This window comes from Palaemon carinicauda, chromosome 8 (assembly GCF_036898095.1).
Source record: "Palaemon carinicauda isolate YSFRI2023 chromosome 8, ASM3689809v2, whole genome shotgun sequence".
NCBI classification, from domain to species: Eukaryota; Metazoa; Arthropoda; class Malacostraca; order Decapoda; family Palaemonidae; genus Palaemon; species Palaemon carinicauda.
Genome location: NC_090732.1, coordinates 88,503,363 through 88,529,236, shown reverse-complemented (window position 1 = coordinate 88,529,236; position 25,874 = coordinate 88,503,363). Strand labels below are relative to the sequence as shown.

The following is a 25,874-nucleotide window of genomic DNA, read 5'->3' as shown; positions in this document are numbered from 1 at the left end:
AATCAGAAAGAAAAAAAGGGGCCACACTATTCAGACTCCTATAATAGCGTTAGAGTAGAAGTAAAGCCAACTAAAATTGTCCCCTTTTATCATTTGAATATCGTTCAGATAAAAGAGGGAACAAGAATGCTCCTCAAAAACAATAACTTATCTCTCCGCAGAGAAAGGGCTAATAGAAGGTAACGGAGTCACCTATCTTACAAATATATCAACGCAGCGATAATTGGAGCAATCAAATATAAATGGAAAGCTATTCTTTAAACCAAAATCTGACAAGGGGGATCGTAATGGAATCCCACTTGTAAGATCCACAATCCAATCCACGACTTCAAAGGATCTGAATAAAGTGATGGAAATAATTAACTCAAGTTAAGGAGAATCTTTCGCAAAAGAGAACTCCAAAATTGATTAGTATAAAGATACCTTGCAAGTCCGACACAGATAGGTAACGACATTGTCAACTCCCAAAGCTGACACTTGAGTGTTATACTCATAAATCATATGCAGTCATAACGTAATATCCATGCTGTCCTTGACGGCACAGATATGTAAAGGTAACGGCAATAATCATACCCAAGACTGGGCGAGAACTGCCGCCAGTTACGGCGGTCTCAGTAATGACAGCAGCAAAATAAACGACAATAATTTGCATAAATATCATGTCATAACAAAAAGAGTGTGACAGTATAAGCCACATCAATAACATAGTGTTGTATCACCATAAAACGGCCCGTAAAAGGAATGCCGTCAGAGACAACGAAGCTGTAAATACCGGCATTACCGACAGTCTGACAACTCTCTTTATAAAGAAGAATGCTGCCAAGTTAAAAGGCCAGAACCCCGAAGGACTAGACCTTAGAAAAGGAAGTGCAATTGGAGACGATGAAGCCGCAAGTAGCGGTATTGCCGACAGGGTGACGACTCTTTTTATAAAGGAGAATGCTGTCGGGTTAATAGGCCAGAACCTCGAAGGGCGAGGCCTTCAAACAATTGTAAAACACACAATAAAGTTAAGGAGAACCTTTTGCAAAGGAGATCTCCAAAGCTGACTAGCATATAGATACCTCACAAGTTGTTGAGGTAAGGTCTTTAAGCCAATTCGAGGTTTGTATTCATCAACAGATGTCTATATAAAAAGGGAGTCACTAATGATAAAAACATCTGCCTTGATAACATCATGTCCTTTCTTTATGCCAATTTGAGGTTTGTAATCATCAACAGATATCTCAATAAAAAGGCAGTCCCTAATGATAAAAACGTCGGCCTTCATAATATAATATCCTTTCTTTATGCCAATTTGAGGTTTGTACTAATCAACAGATATCTCTATAAAAAGGCAGTCACTAATAATAAAAACATCTGCCTTCATAATAACCTTACCATTAATAACGGCACAGATAGGTAACAGCATCGGCACTTCCCAAGGTTATTCCTAAATCAGGGGCACAAAACTATACCCAGTACTGGGCGAGAACTGCGGCCTGGTACGACAGTGTCGGTAACGACGGCAGCAAAAGAAAATGGCGATCGTATGTAACAAACATCATGTCATAAAAAAAGAGTGTGGCAGTATAGGCCACATAGATAATATAGTAACATGTCGCTATAGCATGGCCCAGAAAAAGAATGCTGTCATAGACGGCAAAGCCGTAAGTACCAGCATTGCCGACAGTCTGACAACCCTCTTTATAAAGGAGAATGCTGCCGGGTTAATGGGCCAGAAACCCCAAAGGGCTAGGCCTTCGCATAATAAAACACTCACAATATATATAAGTTCGATATCAGTAACGGGGATCAACAAAATAATTATTCTCTCAAAATTTATAAAGGGTTAGAATACGGCATCATACAACTGTCAGCGCACCGACAGGAAAAAGTGTACTCCCCCTTCGCAAAGGGGAACTCGAAAGGAATACCTTAAACCAACTAAAGAGCGTATGTAGCATAATGGCCCGACGGACATGCCGAAACTGATACGAATTCACAAAAGACTAAAATCATAAATCGTAATGAAAAAATATATATAAAATTCAGTCCTTAGCATCGAAATGAAAATATATATAAAATTGAGTCCTTAACATTGTAATGCTAAACAAAAACTAGCTTACGTGAAACTTTTCCATAAAAATAAAGTAAAGACGATAAATAAGAGGCCATCGGGGACTAATCCCGACGCCATGTTAGCAGGATTTGAAGCGCTTGGGCTTCCTCAAACCAAAAGCTAAAATATAAGTCCCCGAAGGGAGTGAAACCAAAATTAGCATAAATAAAGGCAAAGAGAGGAAAATACTCAACTTGACGAAGTAGAGGAAGCCATTTCACACGATAATTCTTCAAAAAAGTGCGAAAAAAGCAACCACAAAAATCAACCGAACTGTAGCCATCAGCTGCGTTCGAAGGAATGAGAAGCAGGAACGTATAGACTATAGGGGCACTCGAAGGTGATAGGATGTGTAACGGCTCCTTATTTATCCTTCCCCTTAGTGAATTAAACTGGGTAAGGTCTGTTTGGGGTGCAGATATCTATGGTTATCTTAGGATACGTCCCTGGTTATACACGATATCTTCGGATAGTCGTTTCCAGGGGTTGAAGCCCTGCGATACCTAATGGTAATTTTCTAGTAATATCAATCACAGATATATTATACTATAGAAGCTGCTAGGAGGAACTTCCATCAGGATTACGTGGCTCGAGCCCATATATATATATATATATATATATATATATATATATATATATATATATATATATATATATATATATATATATATATATATATATATATATATATATATATATATATATATATATATATATACATTCAAAGAGATTTGTGGAGGGACGTACAAATTTATAGAGATTCATCTGTTTATAAATCTTTCATTCGTATCTATTATTGATAGTCTAGGTACCTTTAAAGTTCACTCATGTTCATTAAGCAGGCAAATCTTGTGACAAAGACGATATGGTATAATGATCTAATTTAATTCATTATAATTGAATGCCGGAGCTAATCATTTACGAAATCTCAGCTAATAATGAAATAAGAGATTCCTCAAGATTATTATTTTTTTTCTTTTTTGTAAAGAATACCGATATATTTTTAAAAAATCAAAGGAATGAGTAAGGACTGGCAAGGTAGACCTAGCGTGGTGATGCAATCAGAATAATTTAAACAATAAATTCAGTTATATTCAATATACACATTAATTTTGTATAAACGTATTTGAATACGTAGGAGGAAAATTACGGCAATCAGATTCTTTTGCCCCCTAAAGATTAAAATATATCCGAAAATGTCAGTTGATAATAATAATAATAATAATAATAATAATAATAATAATAATAATAATAATAATAATAATAATAATAATAATAATGATAATAATAATTAGAAGAAGAAGAAGAAGAAGAAGAAGAAGTTGTAATTAAATACGCTATTACAGTGTGATTCATTCCATGTCACCCATTTACCTAAAGTGATCTTATCTCTTCCATTTCTTTTGGGAATTATTAGTTATCGAGATATTGATAAAAGCTATATTTTATTACCCTTGGTAATTTTTGTGACCGGATTCAATGAATATTCCTCCATGGTCCTTAGCCTAATGTAATGAATACAAATTTTCTTATTTGAAGTTAGAATACACCAGCCTGGTTAGGTAAGAAGCTGTACCCAAGATAGGTTGGGGTCTTCGTTTGCCCCTTTGGAGGAATAATACCTAAGTTTCCTCCCCCTTCCCCTCCCCAAAACTCTAGATCATGAATATTGCAACATATTACGTTCTAGGTTAGGCTAAGAACTGACAGTTGAGGATATACCTCAATACCGTCGTTCAATTAGTTCATTTTAAGATTTTTCAGAACTCTGACCATCCTTCACATTCAGATCTCCCTGGGTAACTCTATCCTGTTCGTAATACCAGGCAGGCAGTTAATTCTAATAGCCAGGCCTTCTCCATCATGAGGCTCAATACTACACAGTATTCTAGAAGTTTTATTCCATCTGTTACCAAGTTGTGGAATGATCTTCCTAATCGGGTAGTTGAATCAGTAGAACTTCAAAAGTTCAAAGTCGGAGCAAATGTTTTTATGTTGACTAGGCTGACATGAGTCTTTTTATAGTTTATATATGACATATCTGTTTTTGACGTTGTTAATAGTTTATATAGGCCATATCTGTTTTGACGTTGTTAATAGTTTATATAGGACATATCTGTTTTGACGTTGTTACTGTTTTTAGAATGATTTATTGTTAATTTATTCTCATCATTTATCTATTTCCGTATTTCCTTGCCTCACTTTGGCTATTTTTACCTATTGGAGCCCTTGGGCTTATAGCATCTTGCTTTTCCAACTAGGGTTGTAACTTGGATAATAATAATAATAATAATAATAATAATAATAATAATAATAATAATAATAATAATAATAATAATAATAATAATAATAGTTTTCATTCTTCGCAACAGTAGAGATTACATTGTTTTTAATTCAGGATAATTTTTTAGAAACAATTTTTGTTGTTTATATCTAATAACCGATACTTTTAAAATTTCTCCTGCAAACTGCAATGTGAATATATGAAAATCCTTGGTAGTACTGATCATAACCATGACTCGATGCTGTGGTACAATTTATCAAACGGCAATCATAATTGGTCCGTAATTGGTTGCCAATATCTCGTTAAATAATTTTCGACAGAAGTGGTAGATGAGAAAAGTTATTCAAATTGACGATATAATAAGAAACAATAATACAGTACAAAGATAATCTCAGTATTCATGAGCTCAGTAACATGATGATAATAATGATTATAATATTAATTATATGATCTTTATTAATAAAGTTTCGAAAACTTAAACTTGTATCGGATGGGAATGAGAGTGAGATAGCAAAATATGGTGACATGAGATGGCGCTTGTATTAGATGGCAATCAGATCAGAACGAAATTCCTTAGCACACAACGGTAAATCGTAATTATTCAAGATAAATTAACCTAACCTTACCATATATGAAAAGAAGAGTGCATATAATGCTTGAAGTTTCTACAATGTGGATTCTAGTCATTCAAAACTTAGTAACGTTGCCCCTTAGGGTTATTGTTTTTCATTAACTGTTTATCTTGATCTCTTAAAAGTCTTCTCTGTTTATATTAACATCACCGCAACTTTTTCTTTCCTCGTTTTTATCCTTTTATTTAGGCTTGACATTCACGCTGTCTTTTCCTTAAAGATAAGAAAGAAATAGGGAGCGGAAAATCTTGACAGAACAGTTCCTGTATATACAAATGCTTACGGAATTCACACCTCGTTGATTCCTCTTCAATTCTGCTAAGTACTCTTTGTCTTTTTATTCCTCATGGTCCCTCCTCCTCCTCTTAAAAAAAAAAGAAAAAAAAATGCTTATTATAATTTGCCTGGTTCCTGGGCCTCCATCCTTTGGTTATGTTTTCTCTCTGGAAATTAGATCAACACGCTAGTCTCCCCCATGTCTTCTCTCTCTCTCTCTCTCTCTCTCTCTCTCTCTCTCTCTCTCTCTCTCTCTCTCTCTCTCTCTCTCTCTCTCTCTCTCTCTCTCAAAACCCAAGATTAAACAAACATTTTATTCTTATAGTTAATGTCAACACTATTTCTAGACATAGATGTTCCATTTATAATTAGTATATACATAAGCTTTGAGTATGAACAAGTAGTACGCCGTAAGAAAGGCGGATTACCCTGAAAATATCATTCCTAATGATTTATTGAAGAAAACTTTTGATTTTTTAAGGAGTCTTATAATTCGGATGTAATAAGAGTGTATATAGATAATTCTCATCATTTATGAGCAACATTTTAATTGCATAAACCTAATAAACACAAATAATAAAATTTACAAGCGAATTTTTATTCAGAGACAAAACTGTTCATTATTATAGATATCTATACATATTCTATCTATACCCCATTCTTTGTATTCATATAGAGTATATGTTAATGTATGAGAAATTGAAATTAGGACATTTAAACGTGCATTGGCTATGGTTAGCAAAAAGAAAAGTTAGTATTTAATGGTTGTTTTCTTGAAGAAGCATGATGGCACTGAATCTCAATGACAGAGGTAAAGCTAAAATTGATACCTCATTTACGTTAATTCCACCAAGAAAGAACAAGCTTTTTTATTTGCCTTCACTAATAAATGTAGGAATTCCCTACGTTATTTTACAAAACAACTCACCGAGCTGATGGAATTGGCATGGCTTGGGATTATTAATTCTATACATTTCTTTTCTTGCTATTAGCACCAAAACTCGTAAACCAACACTTACAACATCATATATATATATATATATATATATATATATATATATATATATATATATATATATATATATATATATATATATATATATATATATATATATATATATATATATATATATCTATATATATGTGTGTGTGTATATATATATATATATATATATATATATATATATATATATATATATATATATATATATATATATATATATATATATTTACTTATTTATTTTTTTCTATTATAGACATCAAATAAGAACTGTTGCCTCTTTAGAATTGCTAGGTAATCGTATCAAGAAGTTCTAGAGAAAACTAGAAAGATAAATATAAAAGTAAAAGAATTCATAGGGTAGACTGAAATAGAATAGATAGGGTCCATCATTTTCTGGTCTTGACAGTCAGTCACAAATACGATTTTAGTTTCGAATATGACATTTAAAGAGTCGTACTCACTGAGCCAGAAAATTTTTATTATTTTAATTCATTGGGCATTAGAGAAAGAATAGCATTGTAAGTTCAGTAATATCGTTTTCTGTTCAATCCTTTTCCTTCTTCTATTAACCGATTCAGTAACCGTTCCTAGGATTAAAATTCAATATTTAGCTCTGAACCTTACTGTCCTCCCTTCAGTTGAAGTGGCTATCCTGGAGGGTATTTAGCCTTGCATGGTGTATCGGCTCCTCCATGTTGACCAATTTTTTCGACTTTTTACTATAGTCTATGGGTATCATTAATCACTTTATTTATAATTCTGTACATATTGTTTTAGTTATAATTCTTCTTAATCTAGTTTTTAAGTATGATGTCTCTTGTTTTTATTTCTATTAATTCTTATGTTGTCTGGAGACATTGAGCGAAATCCGAGACCAGTACGTCCTAGATTTGGTCAATGTCGTCTTCTGTATAGCAATATTCGTGGTCTTCATGCAAATATCCAAGACCCTACAGTTGCGTCCAGACAGTATGATATTCTTTTGTGCTCAGAAACTTTGGTTTCTAATATGAGGCACTCATCTGAGCTCCTTATAACTGGTTTTAAGAAGTCAATAATGTTGAAACGTGATGCCATCCCTAGGGCCAGGAGAATGGCGGTGTATATTAGGACCGAATACCCTGCTTTTCATAAGTCCTGCTATTAATGTGGATGTCATGAGATTCAGATAATAAAAGTTTGTGGCAGGCATAACAACTTTTATTTGTGTTCGATCTACCGGAATCCAGACATGGATGATTCTATCTTCGATTGTCTTCTTACCATTATGGCTAAGATACAAGAAAGGCTTCTTTTGTCTTTGTTGGTGATTTTAATGCTCACCATAGGGAGCGGTTAAGTTCTATCTCTCCTACCGATCGCCATGGCTTAAGAGCTTTAGACTTTGCCTCTGAATCAGGCTGTGAGCAAATCATAAGTGAAGCTACTCACAGGTCTGGTAATTGCTTGGACTTCGTATACACTGACTCCCCTGGCGTTATAACTAGTAAGGTTGGTTCTCCAGTCGGGATATCTGATCATGCCTTGATTTCATTATTAGTGAAGACTGAGAAGCCTGTCCCTGATATATCATATTCCTGTAAAATTTATATGAAATCCCAAGCATACTGCAATGGGATTTTGCATGATCTTTTGTGCTTGAATTGGTCACAATTATATAATAGTGTAGATCCTGCTGTACCTTTGAATGAGAATTCCGTGTGCTAAGGTACCGAGTGAAGGACAAACCGTGGTTCAATGTTGATTGTAGACGTGCTTATTTGGAGAAGCAGGAGGCATATCACCTTTGGAGGGGTAACAGATCAGATTTGACCTGGAACAACTATACTCAGCTTCGAGCTTTTGCTCAGAGAGTTTATGCCTCAACTGAAAAGGAGTACAATTTAACCATAAAAGGAACACTTTCTGGTACAACTCAGGAACATAAATGGTGGTCTACCCTTAAATCTGCACTCTTTGGTGTAGATGCAACAGTAACTCCTTTACTTAAACCAGATGGCTCAGTCACTCACTGCCCAAAGGAAAAGGCAACCCTTTTGGCTGAAGTTTTTGACAGTAAACAGAGTAATGAAAAACTTGAACTTCCTCATTCCTGTTTTCCTAAGGCTAAACTAACTAGTTTAGCTTTTCGATCTCGTGAGATTAAAGCTCTGTTGGTGGACCTTGATGCTTATGGAGGTGTAGACCCAAATGGTATTTTTCCTTTGTTTTTTATAAAGACAGCAGATTTCTTAGCTCCAAAGTTATCTGTTATTTTGCGCAAGTTAGCAAGAAGAGGAGCTTTTAGCACTTGTTGGAGAATTGGTAATGTTACCCCTCTATGTAAATGTGTTTGTAGTAGCTCAAGTCCCACTGATTACCGCCCAATTTTCATAACTCCCATATTATCTAAAGTTTTTGAACGTCTTCTGGCAAAACGTCTTAATAGGTTTGCTGAAGGTAATCATCTACTCCCTAGTTTGCAATCTGGTTTTCGTAAAGGCCTTGGAGCATGTGATGCCCTTCTTACAATCTCCAATGCTGTACAGAAATCCCTTGATTATGGTCAGGAAGTTCGTATGATTGGCCTTGATTTTAGTGCTGCCTTTGACCGTGTTAATCATGAGGCCCTTGTTTTCAAACTGAAACAGTTTGGAGTGGGTGGGTCGTTTCTTAGCATTATTATTGATTTTTTAAGTAATAGATCTCAAAGAGTTGTTGTTGATGGGCACCATAGTGATTATAGGAATGTGATATCCGGTGTTCCACAGGGTAGTGTTCTTGGCCCATTACTTTTCATACTATATACACATGACATGTGGTTTGGCCTAGAAAACAAGCTTGTTGCATATGCAGATGATGCTACTCTCTTTGCATCGATTCCATCGCCTGAATGTAGATCTGGGGTTGGTGAATCCCTTAATAGAGATTTAGCTAGAATTAGTGCATGGTGCAAATTATGGGGTATGCAGTTGAATCCTAACAAAACTCAAAGTATAATTGTAAGTAGGTCAAGGACGGTGGCTTCTCAACATCTGGATCTCGGTATTGATAATGTTTCTTTAAATTTGTATGACTCTTTCAAAATTTTAGGTGTGATTCTCGACAGCAAATTTACTTTTGAGAAACATATAAGGTCTGTGTCTTCTTCAATTGCACAAAAAATAGGGTTATTGAGAAAGTCTTTCAAGATTTGCGGTGATCAATCCATTCTGAAGAAGTGTTTTAATTCTTTCATTCTACTTTGTTTTGAGTATTGTTCTCTTGTCTGGTGTTCAGCTGCTGATTCTCATCTTAATTTGTTGGACAGAAACTTACGGTCTATTAAATTTCTTATTCCTGATCTAGACATTAATCTCTGGCACCGTCGTTCAATTAGTTCATTATGCATGTTGCATAAGATTTTTCATAACTCTAACCATCCTTTACATTCAGATCTCCCTGGACAATTCTATCCTGTTCGTAATACTAGGCAGGCAGTTAATTCTAATAGCCAGGCCTTCTCCATCACGAGGCTCAATACTACGCAGTACTCTAGAAGTTTTATTCCAGCTGTTACCAAGTTGTGGAATGATCTTCCTAATCGGGTAGTTGAATCAGTAGAACTTCAAAAGTTCAAAGTTGGAGCAAATGCTTTTTTGTTGACCAGGCGGACATGAGTCTTTTTATAGTTTATTTATGACATATTTGTTTTTGATGTTGTTGATAGTTTATATATGACATGTCTGTTTTGACGTTGTTACTTTTTTTAGAATGATTTATTGTTAATTTGTTCGCTTCATTTATTTATTTCCTTATTTCCTTTCCTCACTGTGCTATTTTTCACCGTTGGAGCCCCTGGGCTTATAGCATCTTGCTTTTCCAACTAGGGTTGTAGCTTGGATAGTAATAATAATAATAATAATAATAATAATAATAATAACAATAATAATAATTTTTTTATGTTCGCACTTGTACCTAAAAAAAGTGTGCTTTATTGCACGTCACGCCGGTCATCAAAATAATATCAAATGCAGATGGCTTTGATAAGAGAAAGAAGTTAGTAGTGAATCTAGCCATAAACCTTTCACCTTTTAAACAAAGAATATTTGAAGGTGCTTCAACCTCCACTTTCATAAGAAATTTTGGTTATTGACAAAAGTGAAACTTGCTTTTGGAGTTCAATTCTGCCAAAATAGATTTTATTAAATCTAATCCTTTCACGGAGGAATAGTATTTTTTCCTTTCTGGTAAACGTAAAATATTTCACGGATGTCATTATCCAATGTTTTACAATTATAGAATGCTTTTTACGATTCAATTAATCGAATTAAACTTAAACTAAACCAATTCCGCTTATAATAAATGTATCGAACAACGACGCCTTTTCGAGTAAATTAGTTTATCTTCTCAATATGAATCAGAATTGCTTTTAATTAGATTTTTTTTTTCAAAAGAAATTCAATTTTACAGATAACTATTTCTATGTGTTTGCATTCTATAGTATATCTGTTTTTCTTTGTTGATTAAAACTTTCGGTAACGATGAGAGAGAGAGAGAGAGAGAGGGAGAGAGAGAGAGAGAGAGAGAGAGAGAGAGAGAGAGAGAGAGAGAGAGAGAGAGAGAGAGAGAGAGAGAGAGTCTTCTGAACATTTTTAACACTATGAGATGAATCTTACCAGTCCTCTATCATTGTAGGCTTTACACTATTGTTTTTCCTTTATTCTTCTCCAAATATTTAGGCTATTTGCAAATTAGCTATAAGAGGATTTACACCAGAAACTCTCCATAAGTTATATTAAAACTAAAATTGAGCTACCACGATGTCAAAGTTACGAAAAACTAATTGCGTAAAATATCTAAAATGTCTAAAATCAAAATGAAATGATAGATGAAGGTTTTGTAGTGTTCTTAAAGGTGTGAAGAAAACCTTTATCAAAACCTTTTTTAGCCAAGGAAACTTCAGTGATTGTTAATGTCTTCGACAAGCGATACCATCTAACGCTTAAGTATATGTACCTATTTATTGGTACAGATTTTCTCTAAGACTGAAGAGTTTTACATTACCTCTCATTTATTTGTTTGTCTAGTAATTTTTAAAAAACGGGTTGAAACGAAAAAATTTCTTCTAACTTATATACACCAAAATAATCCCTTACAATCTGTGACATTTACTGATTAAAGTAATCTGAATTGAAGTTGCTTCCAGTGACTTTGAAATATACAGATGATACGGCTAAAATAGATAAAAACAACTTCTTATCAGAGGGATATATTGAACAATCATCAGCAATAGAACCGTAGATTTCATAGAGGTTCTAATCTGATTTTAAATAAAGACGATTAAAAAGGCTGTCAAGAGGAGAGTTATTGCGTGTAGTTCTGATTTTGTTTTTATTATAACGCTTTTCCTATTTAAAGAATAATTATCTTCCTTATATATTGATATACATTTTTTGAGCAGAAAAAAAAAAATGTTTTATGGATAGCGTGGATAATGCCATCATATTTTAGCTTAAGAGTAATAAGAATAGATTCTGAAAATGCGAAATATGTACATTCAAGTATCCAAATCTGTGGAAAATTTAACTTTATTACTATTCTATATCTAATCATATATTGAAGACATTATTAAACCTTCGTGTCAGCAGGTATATGAATCTAGTAACATCTTAGTTTTTGTTTTACCACATGAAGGTAATCATCTGTTCCCTAGTTTGCAATTTGGCTTTTGCATAGGCCTTGGGACGTGTGATACCCTTCTTACATTCTCTAATGCTGTACATAAATACCTTTATTGTGGTCAAGAAGTTCCTATGATTGACCTTAATTTCAGTGCTGCTTTTGACCGTGCTAATCATGAGGTCCTTGTTTTCAGACTCAAATAGTTAGTAGTGGGTGGTTATTTTCTTAGGACCATTATTGAACATTTTAGCAATAGATTGGGAATATTTGTTGTTGATAGATACCATAATGAGCATAAGAATGTGATATCTGGTGTTCCGTAGGGTAGTGTTCTCGGCATATTTCTGTTCATATTATATACACATGTTTTTTGGTCTAGAATAAAAGTTTGTTGCATATGCAGATGATGCTACTCTCTTTTTATCAATTCCACTTCCTGAATGTATATCTGGGGTAGCTGAGTCTTTAATAGATATCTGACGAAAATTAGCACATGTTGCAATATATGGGGCATGAAGTGCACCCATAACAAAACTCAAAGTATGATTTTAGTAGGTCAAAGACAGTGTCTCCTCAACCTCAAGATCTGCTTTAATTATTTTTCTTTAACTCTATACGTCTCATAATTTTTTCTGGTCTGATTTTTTACTGCAAAATTACTTTTAAGACATGGAGTGCATCGGGTTCATTACTTCTTCAATTGAAAAAAAAAATTTGCTTATTGAAAAAAATCTTTTAAAATTTTCTGTGATCAATCTATTTTGAAGAAGTCTTTCATTCTACCTTGTTTCGAGTATTGTTCTCCTGTCTGGTCTTCAGCTGCTGATTCTCATCTAAATTTGTTAGACAGGAACTTATGGTCTATTAAAGTTCTTATTCTTGATCTAGATATTAATATCTGTCAACGGCGTGCTGCTAGTTCTTTATCCATTTTGCATAAGATTTTTTTCATATTTCTGACAATTATTTGCATTCATATTATCCCAGACTGTACAATCATGTTGGTAGTACCAAATATTCAGTTAATTCCACCAGTCATGCCTTCTCCATCATAAGGCTCAATACTACACAGTATTCTAGATATTTAATTCAGCTTTGACCAGATTGCAAAATGATCTTCAAAATCAGGCAGATGAATCAGTGGGACATCATTAGATAAAAAATGCAGTGAATGTTTTTATATTGAACAGGCCGACATAGGCCGCACTTCATAGTTTATATGTGACAATTTGATTTCAACGATGTTACTGATCTCAAAATGTTTTAGAGTAATTATACATTAGTCCTCTTGTAGCTAATGTATTTCCTTATTTCCTTTCCTCACAAGACTATTTTTCCCTGTTGGAGCCCTTGCGCATATATCGACCTGCTTTTCCAACTACGATTATAGATAATAATAATAATAATAATAATAATAATAATAATAATAATAATAATAATAATAATAATAATAATAATAAATATAAAAGACATTTTCCTAAAAACGCTTCATCTAATAATGTTTTCTCGATCCAGGTTTCTTCTACCCTCTTGGAAATCTAACAAATAAGAAATTGTCGGACGTTCAGCAATAGAATGTACGATATTATTTCACTTTTTATTTCCTTGAAGCTTTCGGATATCAATTGGTAGCCCATTCTCAGCTGCAAAAATCAATGTCGTTATATTAACAAATAATTAAAATAATTATACATAATGCAAACGGAAAAAAGCAGAGTTTAGCATCGTAATTGTTTAATAAAAATAGCAGAACATAGAGTGAAATTCATATATGGAATTGAACTAAAAAGAAAATTAATAATATCATAAACACTTAAATCAATTTGGATGAATAGCCTGAAATTTCATATTCAAGGTTGCTTTTAAGGCTTAAATCAATAGACTTTCTGCAATTTTAAATTTACTCTGAAACTCCTAAACATTTATGATAGAATTATGTTCTTATCCTAAAGATAATAATTCAACTTCCCTCTACAGAACATTAACAATTTTGAAGACATACATCAACTTTAATATAGAAAGAAAATTTCTTGAAAATATTTCTTGAATAATGGATACCCGGTTAAAGTATTTCATAGCCAATTAAAGAGATTCTTAAACATCTTCAAGCCTCTTACAAGCAGTGTAGAAAAAGAGACCATATATCTTAATCTACAGTTTCAAGGAGAGCAATTATGCAAGAAGAATAAAAAATTTGAGAAAATAATTGATCAACATTTCCCTAAGATTAACGTAAGAACGATCTTCTATTATAACTAAAATCCCTTTTTCCCCCAATACAAAGACAAGACCCCCTTCCCTCTAACTGGGATTCTGACAGAGTTTACAAGAATGAACGTGCCATTTATAGTAACTGCTATTTAGGTCTAGCAATAGGTTCCAGGCTGTCAGAGCATCGGAACACGCAGGGAGAAGTTACAAAACAGAAATGATTTCTGTAAGGCCCCTCCAGTCATCCATGAGGGAGCACTCAGAAAACATCTGCAACAAACAGGTAAATCTAGAAAAAATTTCCACTACATTTAGAGGTAACTATCAATCTGAAATTCGAATTACAGAAACTCTACTGGTTGAGGCCTTAAAACTAACTTTGAATAATGAAATTTCAAGCTTTCGGTTGAAATTATTATAAGTGTTTATAACATTATTATTTTAAAAGTTTAATTCCATATATGGATTTTACCCTATATTGTGTTATTTGTATTAATATATTTTTGCATATTTTAGTTATTAGGCCAATGTAGATACTGTAAATAGCTCTCAAGTTTTGTGTTTTCACGTACTCTTTTATTTACCCTTACGATGATGTAAAACTCGGCTTTTCTCTGTCCGCATTATATATGATTATTTTAATTATTTGTTAACATAAAGAAATTGATTTTTGCAGCTGTGGATGGGCTGAGAATTAATAACCGCAAGCTTGAAGAAATAAAATGGAAAATGGAATGTGGAATGTATTGCTAAACGTCCTACAATTTATTATGTATGTAAGATTTCCATGGGGGACAACGCTTGTAGACAAAATAAAATAACAAGCGGATATGGTAGAGAAGCCTAGAATGAGATAAGGAGGTTAGGCACGACTCTTAGAAAATACAAGAAAACAGAAATAGATATATTGCTTTAAGAAAAATGTATTTCATATGATTTAACACCAAAATTAGTTTTGAAATAATAATAATAATAATAATAATAATAATAATAATAATAATAATAATAATAATAATAATAATAGCAGTCAACTAAAGTGCCTTAGCTTAATATTGGGTCCTTGCTATATTGAGAATATTTTGTATATAATTGGTATAAAGAACCAAAGCCTAGATACTCGATCTCAGATTATGAAAAAATAATTATGCTAAAAGAGTAAAGAGTGAAAATGAGACCATAAAACCCGTGTAATATAGAGAGAGGAACAGTCAACCTGCTTTGTTTTCCAAGATATATATTTAAACAGCTAATATCAGGATGAAAGTGGTTCTGTATAGGAAAAGCTGTGAATTCAAAATTTTATGTAGTAGATGAACCAAATTTAATAATATGAATAATAGATCTTTTCAAGATAAACCCTCTCGAGCGTGCAATGTAAGTAGCAATGATATATACCGAGGCAAAATATTTAAAATTCAGCAATAATATAATTGGTTGACACCTGAAAGACATTTGAGCTTTAGCCATTTTCCCTTTTACCTCAGTTCCCGTTTTCAATAAAAAAAAAAAATGGTGATAATCTGGCAAATGTGACATTTTGTGTGAAAAACGTTGCTTAAAATTTCAGTACAAGCATATTACACGACATTTCATTGAAAGGCTTTCAGTTGGGATGGAAAGAGTAGTAAGACTGCGAATCATGAGCAGAAGAGCTATTGGTATAATTTGTGTAATTAGAGTAAATGCGCAATTCATTATAACTTTAAACATCACAAACACAACTAGGACTACAAATGACGTGAAATTTTGCTTTCATTTCAGTAACGTGCAAGGACAAGACAATGTACAAGCTCACCGGATAGAACAGCGACATGAGGTAAGTAAAATATTTGATCACTGTAGTCTCGATATGAATGTTTCTTTAGTATAAAGTTTTGAGAATACGAGTACTTTGAGTTCTGAACATTCGGTTTAATTTCTTTTTATATTATGTTTTTAGAGAATACATTATAAACAAAGAAAAGGGTTTTACTTTTCGATTATACAGGTGTAATTTTGTACTGTTATGAATCCAAATGTTTTTCAAATATAATAGAGAAAGTTTCAATAATACTAAAACCATTATCTTTTTCTATTAACGTAGAACAAGTAAAAAACTAAATAATATCTTTCAAGCTGGCACAAAACATTTTCAAAACTAATTTCTATATTTTCTTATCACTTGATATTATTTTGATATGGATCATATTCTGATTCATTCTTAGAACAATCATACTTTCCCGTTCTCCAACAAAACTAATATTTAAGGGCTGGCAAATGTACACAGAGCTCCTGGTTTCGAACACAATATTATCATCCCCAATAGTCGTAACTAATCCACTGCAAGACAGGCATGTCCTTCCACTCGCGATCTTTCAATACCAGTCTATACCCGCAAATTTTCCTAGCTTGTTAATACATGGTCTTCTTTTGCCGTTTCTATGGAACCATTCTGTTATTCTTAATATCCATCTATTATCTGTCCTTCTCATGAAACAAATATAGTTAGTATATTTTTATCTTTGGGCTACTTCTCATTGTAAAATTAATTGTATCCCTTTCTTTAACATATTCTAAATTGAGCTTCATTTCGGCATCTCTGAAACCTAACTGGTAAATGATTCTTGTAAGTGTTTTTGAACCTCTCATTATATTCTTACTCATCGATCTTTAAAACATTAACATAACTGCCAAAGGCTTCATGCCCCCAGCATAGTATATTATTTCTATACCCGGGAACAAAATGAGTTTGCCCACTGCTAAAGTAGTTCATTTTCTTTTTGTATGACCTTTATAACTTCCTCAACCAGTCTTCCTTTTTCAGGACACTTATATGCTCGCCATGACTCCTGTAATCCATATACTCATATAAAGTTATTCAGCATACAGCCCTCTAATACAGTAATCTCATACATTAGTAAAATACAATATAACACACTTCACAAGATATAGATTCGTATATCTAGGCCATCAACGCCCTTCAACTTTCATTAATTTCTATTTAAGGGAGCCTCTAAATGTTATCTCTTACAAGTTCTTCTGACGAAAATCATTAGGCTGTATAAAGGTCGATCATGAAAAGTAGAGGAAAGGGACAGGATAATGCTCTATAGACCGAATAATGCCATAGAGACTGACTATATTTACATATGATCAGTGCTCAGGTACCTTCTCAATCAAGCTACGACCAGGGAGGGCCAGGCAATGGCCGCGGATTAACCACCAGGTACACCTATAGGATCCCCAAACTCTGTGTCCCAAGCTCCCACGGATGACAAGGTTGCGGACGCAACTAAAAACTTTTGATATGAGTGGGTATAGAACTCTCAACTTCCTTCACCCCACTTAGTTCCTAATTATGACCTTTTATTTTTTGTTTGGAGAGATTATTGCTTCTGCCTGATTCCCATACGTTCGAAATTGCATATCGCTGAGGCGTTGGCTAACGGTGGTGGGGGACATATATTTCTTGTTCTATCGATGCGCTTAAAACAGAGCCGTAGTTTAACCATGCTTTTTGCTCTTTTTGTATGTAAGATAAAAAAAAGGTATACCTGGGTAATTTGAAATTTCACCCCAGCTTAAATTTTCTTGCCGTCCTATTTGGGAGAATTGTTTTCAGTTCCCGACGCTGTGAAACTGAACCCTCCTTTGTAAATAGGCCTTGTACAACTCTGACTACATCTTCTTCTAAATATCCACTCTTATTTTGAGCAAAAACTTTCGCTAAACACATTCGTAAATGTTTCCAGCAGTGTAAGTGGATCTAACTATCATTTCCATGAGTTAGGTTCAGTATATTCTGAGCTCTCTTTACGGAAAAAGCCAATTGTCCTTATGAGAGCAGTATTATTTCATCCGGTATTTTTGCATTATCCCATTATATGAAGTCACCAAACTAATCCATGTAATTATATTCTTATTGCTCTTCTCTTACATATGCTTAAGTTAAGGATTTCAAACCATCTCCAATTCTCCTATAATAAAATAATTGGAATATAAAGTCTTTCCTCAAGTTTATAAGACAAGGCCTACTTGTGATCTCTTCATCCTTACTTAAATTAGATGATCTTCCCCCGGAAACTTGAAAAGATTTTTTTGGTCGTCGCTCTTGAAATTTATATAGCCTTTAATGCAATAAAGGTCAGAGGCCTGTAGTCAAGATAACTTCAAGTCTCATCTTGTACAATACATTCCATTTATGTGCAAAAGATTCAACTCTTCACATATCCCCCGCCTTTCATGCTAATAGGATGCTGCGAGACCAGAAAAATATCCAACGCACAAACATAAACTCTTAGTATAAGTAAGAGAGAGAGAGAGAGAGAGAGAGAGAGAGAGAGAGAGAGAGAGAGAGAGAGAGAGAGAGAGAGAGAGAGAGAGAGAGAATTCATCGATTCTCTGGTGCACTGAAGGGGGCAAAACATTGATAAATGACTTTATGATTGAACGAATGGTCTATTTTGGATTCCAAAGCTCCAAAGAATACACGCCTACGGCAGCTCAATACCAGGTACAATTATAAAAACCAGACAGAACGCAAGTGTGGAACCAACATAAATGGAGCTAATGAAATCGTTTAGCGAAAAGCAGTAGCTTTCAGCTCCACAATTTTTTTAGGCTCTTCAGAAAGTCAGAGCAAATATACACTTTTTTTTTATTGTTGCTCATTTATAATAGAAAAGATAAAACAAAATAACGGAAAGTTTCTTTCCATCATCACTATTACACTAGCCTAAACATCTTATATATATATATATATATATATATATATATATATATATATATATATATATATATATATATATATATATCTATCTATCTATCTATCTATCTATCTATATATATATATATATATATATATATATATATATATATATATATATATATATATATATATATATATATATATATATATATGCCGCTTTTTATATTTCGGTTTATCAACAACACTTAAAAAGTCTCCCATATACATGTATGTATATATTTCATGCAGTTGAAAATATAAATTTCAGTGTAATTCCATTATTAATATTTTATGCCGACAGGAAATTTCTAAAAAGGATGAAAGGTTAAATAAGAACAGAGCATGTTGCCACCCAGAACTACAGTAGAACCATTGTTTTAAAGTGGTGCCTCTTTCACCGAGTATGTAATTGTTAAATCATATCTCCATTTCACTTAAAATGAACATTATTATTCTGTAACCTCATAACATCTCATAAAATATACATGCATATACACACAAGCACTCACGCGCACACAGACACACATACAAAGTAACTTATGAGGAAAATTTTTCAGGAGAATAGGTGAGAGAAAAGGATACTTTTCTCTCCATCAGTAAAAATCTTTGAAGATATTTTATGAATAACAGATATGACATTATTTAGTATGTGAGGACAATATATAACCTTACTTTGAGATAACAAACAGAATGATATGAAGAGAAAAGTAAATGTTACAACAAGGAAGAGGAACTCTGTACTCAGGTTCAAAGGGTAATTTCACCAGATTTTTGTGATGAGTATGAAAACTATAAATTTTTTTTAGAAAATGTATCGTATTGTATAAGCAGTAAGAAAACAATTTACCCTCTTGCCCTGGTACTTATATGGCCACAATCTTTCATTTAACAAAATGTTCATGTAAATAAAGGTTTTTGTCAAGATCTTATCTTTTAGATACCATAGAAATTAAACCAGAAAGTTATTTGATTAGAATAATCTGTTTTAGTGATTGTTTTCAAATGATCAAACACGAATATTTCGCTAAGTTAGTGCTTTTAAGAACCAACATGCTCCTCATAACAAAGATGGGTTTAACCTTCAAGGTAGAAAAAGTGTCTATATATATATCATCATCATCATCATCGTTACCATCAATTTCATACTTGTTCTGTGCGTCCGCATCATTCTGTCGATCACTGCCGTGGTGGTAAAGATCAATGCAGGATAACTTCGGTGTTCTACAAGGACATTAGGCAGCATGAATATCTGTTTTACATTGGCATCTAATCACCTCAATGACAGCCTTTAGACTCTAAATGGTGCTTAGAGCTGGAAGAACGTCCGTCATAGTTGGTTTTAACTGGTAGCTATTCTGAAGGAGATCCAACGGAGGATCCTTCAGAGCAATGCTTGCCTCTCTCCACACTCTGGCTTGGTTATAGAATCTCAGGACATGTTTCAGAGGTTAAATGCTAGGAGGCAGCTTATCACTTTCTGACATATGCTAGTTGAAGAGAGGTCATCTTAGTTCATAGATGGTCTTGACATACAGTAGTTACTTTTGGGGGAGTAGGCTTCACAGATAAAGCTAGCCAGATTATCCAAAATAGTTTCGGTCACTTTAGCCTCTGTCAAAAGCTTTTGAAGAAAACTAATTACATTTATATCTGCCTTCATGTTGACTCGCTGTAAAGTTGTCTTGTCTATACGACAGAATCAGCAGCTGTGAATGCATGGATTGATTGAATGTTTGCTTTTGAGATAGCTGACATTCTGACATCAAAGGTTACAGACAACAATATCGTTTGTTATGAAAAAAAAAAAAATGGAATTCTATGTAAAACCATAAAAGTGAAAAGGTCCGTCTAAAAGTTGAATAGATTTCAGAAGACCTGTTTTTTTAATAAATCTAAAAATACAGCTATCATCGTACAACACATCTTGCCCAAGAATCTTGGCAATGATGAACCTACCATCCTCACCTTGAACCTCAAACAGATATCTATTTCTTAGTGCCAAAAGTTAGGCGTTCGGTTAACAAATGTCTCACTGTCAGGAGTACCTAAAGCCTTTGCTCTATCTTTCCCTATATCTTATAGCTCTTAATATTGGCTTTATCCCAATATCCAATGATGTCATGGAAATCGACGCGCTTTTCAGCACCAGATCATAGTTAGCTGTGACTAATATGATGGCATAAGTGTCTAGCGAGAGGAAACCCTTCTGTATATTTTATGTATTTTACCATAAGGGTAGGACAACCTGGTACATCAGCAGTTTGTCTGCTTCCTAATGATTGCTGTCCTCGAATAGCAAGTATTCATATTACTGGTATGCTCTGAGGAATTGGCGATGAACAGCTTGGGTGATGTATTGCTGTACTTTATAGTTTTTGCAGCAAGATAGTTGGCCAGGTCACCCTATGACTTATTATGTGAAAGGAGCTTGCACATTGGGATGTGCTTATGTTTATGCCATCTCTTACCTGCTACTAAATTGGTGCTCTTCCTTGCTTCCTTTTATCCCTGGTAGCACTATTCAGAAAATTATTCCTATATATGTTCAACTCATGAACGACTTCATCATAATTTCATGTGAGGGACATTAGCCAATCTTAGAAGCTTGTAATTAGATCTTTTACTGCCACTATTGCCACCCAGATTGCCATGGATACCACTGGTGACCTCTATGGCGTTAGTATTAGTGGCTGCCTTGTTAAAGTTTGTTTTGCTTCTCTTTATCACCTGTGCTGCTCATTTGATTGGTCTGCACGAGGAACGCTTCATTACCATGACTCTAAATCGCAGAATGAACCATGTTTTCATCACATGGCTCTGGGAAATATAGAGCAGCTACCTTCCTTTGATTTTTTTGAAGACAGGACTTCCTGTGTAGCAAGGCATTGGAGATATTTTCTTTCAGCCAATTTCAATTAAATATAGGTACATGATTTCCCAAGCATATTGAAATATGAGGTTTAGATTTCTTCTACAGATAGGTAAGCGTGTTCTGTGTTTGCACATCAATAAGGTTAATCAGCTCAAGCAAATTTGCATGCTGTAACAAGGGCTCCTTGCAGCTCGTTCTGTTTCCATTGGCGCTGGTTTCTTGTCGTTCATGGAAAACATGCTTTGTCCAGCAGGTTTTGTAGTGCCGAACACCAATTGAATACACATTACTGCATGTAATGCAAGTGTTCAATCTTATTTTCAGTGAGTCATTGTTGGCTCTTTCAACAGCTTCTTTAGGATATTTCCCAATGCTGACTGTCGTCACCTGATAGTGCTACTCATCATCATCTTTCAGACAGAGGAATGATTGTTCCTTATCCAACCTAGGTGTACTTGACCTCGTGAATGGTGTTGAAGAGCTAAATGTTGATTATACTGATTCATCCATTTCAGTGCTTTCTCTTTTCTGTCTACTTTCCTTAGCAGTGTGGTGATCAGTAGCTAATGCATAAGGAAATTTAGCCGTAGAGAATATAATTTAGTGTTATATCTTATCATCATCAATTCTTCAAATCCACTATCAACTAAAGTACACATTTCAGACGTTAGAAGCTTACAAGCAGCAGAAAACCACGTTTCTACAGAAGCCCATGTAGCAGGAATGGCTTTTCCTGCAAACATATTTAAGACTGAAACTGACTCAACCCGCGCTTCCAGTAGCCTGGAATTTCACTTTATTCTTGTATGCTTGGCTTACTGAGGTAATATGAAATCTGTTTTTTATGGTTTTGTTTGAGTAGAAGGCCAGTTTACATGGGCAAAGAATTTGTTCCATTTCAGTGGTGGTGGTTCGACAGTACAAGTAGCCATGATAGTTGTACTAGATGAGGCAGCCACACTGCATGCTGTAGTGCATTTATCTTGGACTTCATTGTCATAGCACCAATCCAGCTTGTACGTTGGACATAAGAACCAACTGGCTGGTATGCCTGCATGGACTGAACTAAATAATTCATGTCATGTCCAAGACTGACAAGTCTTTATAGCCCAATTCTATCACTATAAAGATATATTTGTTCATAACATGTCATATTCAGGAATGTGAGGTTTAATTCCTGTTATCTAGCTTTAATGATATAGTAAATTAGAAAAAAGTCCAGTTTAAAACACACAAGATTTGTTGTATATATAAGGATATCGATCAATTCACATCAAATCGTAGCATTCTAGCTTAAACCCATGACAATTAATATAAATTTTTTGGTATCGATTCCAATTACTTCCAGCTATTTGGATGTCAATTCCAAATCAATTCCAACTTTTCTGATTCCTGGATTTTTAGCATCAATTTATAGTCTATAAATAATTCACCCCATCCCTGCTAAGGTACTAATTTTGTAGTAATTTGCATTCTTGATGCTTTTATGCTCTCTTTCGGAAATATTTAGTAGAACTGAATTCTCGAATTCAGACTTCAGTTTCTCAGAAAAAATATAATTCTCCTTTTTGGCTTATAACGACTTCTTGTATTCTTAACCTTTTGCATAAGAGTGGTGGCTTTATTCTTTTATTTTTTTTTTATCCTTTTTTTCAGGGACATTGATTTCAATCTGGTATAGTGGTGGAAAAATCCGATTGGACAATCTTCAACGACTTGATATAAAAGGTAATTTCCATTAACTCCATTAGCGATCGCACTCTAAATTAATGAGTCATTTACATGATTTTTAAAACACGAGCAATTATAGTTTGCTAAGATAGTCTGTACCAGGAGTCTACGTCTTTTACTGTAAAACTGTAGTGCGGTTTCGTCACACTGTTACTAATGCCGATGCTCAATAGTCCAAGAGTATCCGTAATAATTACCTTTGTTTTCGTATTTTATATCACAAATCTAAGTTTAAGGCATATTTCTTTTTCTTCTGATTATATAGTTTTTAAAAGATATAGTGATTTATGATTTCGTCGATATACATTATCTGACATTTCATGGAATTCTGAGAAATGTTGAAGTTTTTAAGATTTCAATGTTCTTAATAAGTGAGGCTTTAATAGTTGAAATTCTATTTCTTTATTCATCATAAACTTTTATCTTTTAATACATTAAATTTGTTATGCTGTAATTTGTCTTTCACGAATTTATTTGAGCTAGCTTTGCACGAGTCAAATTTGATTTATTGGACTGGTAAATTTTCTCCCTTTAAAACATAGCTAAATTCTATGTCACACCAGTCTTAGTTAGTATAGAAGATTCCAGAATTCAACGCCAGAATATACTTTCCTTTACCAAAATGACATAACCATAGGCCACTATTATACAAGGATCCGTGCTAGCAAGACGCCACCTAACACTAAACCAACCAATCAACAATGACTTACAATGCAATTATTTATATTATGCAAAAATCTACGTAGGATACTTTATGTTTTATTCATTGTTCCTTTCTCTAAAATTTTTTCGCATAAGGTTTTCTTCCTGTTCAGTACAAAATTATAGAAAGTTTCTTTAGACTGCACCAACTATTTAGTAGCATTCGATGAGTTTCTTTCTTCCAGTACATTTTCCCTGTCAGATCTATTCATGAGCGCTTTATATACTCTATTTTTGATAATAAAAGAATCTTTAGTTCTCTCTCTCTCTCTCTCTCTCTCTCTCTCTCTCTCTGTCTCTCTCTCTGTCTGTCTGTCTGTCTCTCTCTCTCTCTCTCTCTCTCTCTCTCTCTCTCTCTCTCTCTCTCTCTCTCTCTCTCTTGGACGGTAGAAACTAACAGTGAGGAAGGAGACCGAAATGCAGATAAATTTTCCAATGGGAATTATGAGTGTGACAGTTCCCTACCAGAAACAGAAGATTATTGGTAGTGATCACCAGCTCCTCATTGTCACAATGAAACTAAAAGAAATAAGCTTCTAGAAAATGAGCACAGAGAAACATTTGCAATTGAATGTAGGAATTGATTTTGACTTTGAGAGACTTTGAGAGACGAAGCACAGACAATTAATGAAGATTGGCGTGAAATTAAAAGCATATATCAGTCAGTTGGTAGTGAAGCTTTGGGACATGCATTTACAAGGAGAAAGCCACGAATATCAAACGATACTTGAGGTACTATAAAAAAGAGACAAAGACAGAAATTGATTGTTGAAAGTTTTTGAGGAAGTAATGAAAATTACAAGGTAGAGCATATTAAGTATTCCAGTATTGATTGTGAGGTCAAAAGAAAAGCTAGGAATGACTGGAGAGAATATTCAGACATGAAAGCATATGAGGCTGACAAATCTATAGATATATTTATGAGTGTATATGTGTATATGGTGCAAAGAAGTACAATGCTGCACTTCCTTATTGTAGTGAAAAGCTTCCGGAATGATATGAGACTTGTATAAAAACTGCTAATTTTTGTGGATTATACAACAAACTTTAAAGCTTTCATCCATCATTTGTGGACTTGGCCACCAAAAGAAAGTGTGGCAGTGTACCTATTTGCACCATATGTATATATATACACAAACACACACACACACACTATATATATATATATATATATATATATATATATATATATATATATATATATATATATATATATATATATATATATATATATTTCAAAGAAGCCATATATATTAACACATTAGAGTCTGGATTCTCTTAACGAACTCGGGATCAGAGCCTCAGGCGAAATCACTCAAAGACTATAGTATTGACTGACCGGGTTTCGAGCCCTGATCCAGGGTACTTGTATGACATTGAACACTTAGCTTCGTGGCTAAGTGGTATGGTCAATTTCATGCACGTTTCCTGGACCAGGGTTCGAAACTCGGCCGGTCAGATACTGTAGTATTTGAGTGATTTCGCCTGAGGCTCTGATCCCGAGGTCGTTAACAGAATCCAGACATTAATGTATTAATATATATGGCTCATTTGAAATATGAAAAACACGTTTAAACGGGCAAAATTTATCATATATATATATATATATATATATATATATATATATATATATATATATATATATATATATATATATATATATATATATATATATATATATATATAGCATCAT

The 25,874-nt window shown here is 33.8% G+C and overlaps 1 protein-coding gene across 4 annotated transcripts in view; it reads left to right on the top strand.

Annotated features, from left to right (window-relative positions):
- The window catches only part of LOC137644919 (DNA ligase 1-like), a 385,424-nt gene that overhangs the window by 106,376 nt on the left and 253,174 nt on the right, over positions 1–25,874 (top strand). For 2 of the 4 annotated variants that reach the window (XM_068377796.1, XM_068377795.1), the window contains exons 2-3: positions 15,912–15,966; positions 23,405–23,476. The gene's annotated coding sequence lies outside the window, so the exon portion shown is untranslated. The remainder of the gene's footprint in view (positions 1–15,911; positions 15,967–23,404; positions 23,477–25,874) is intronic. The other 2 variants (XM_068377794.1, XM_068377793.1) reach the window with 1 other exon arrangement.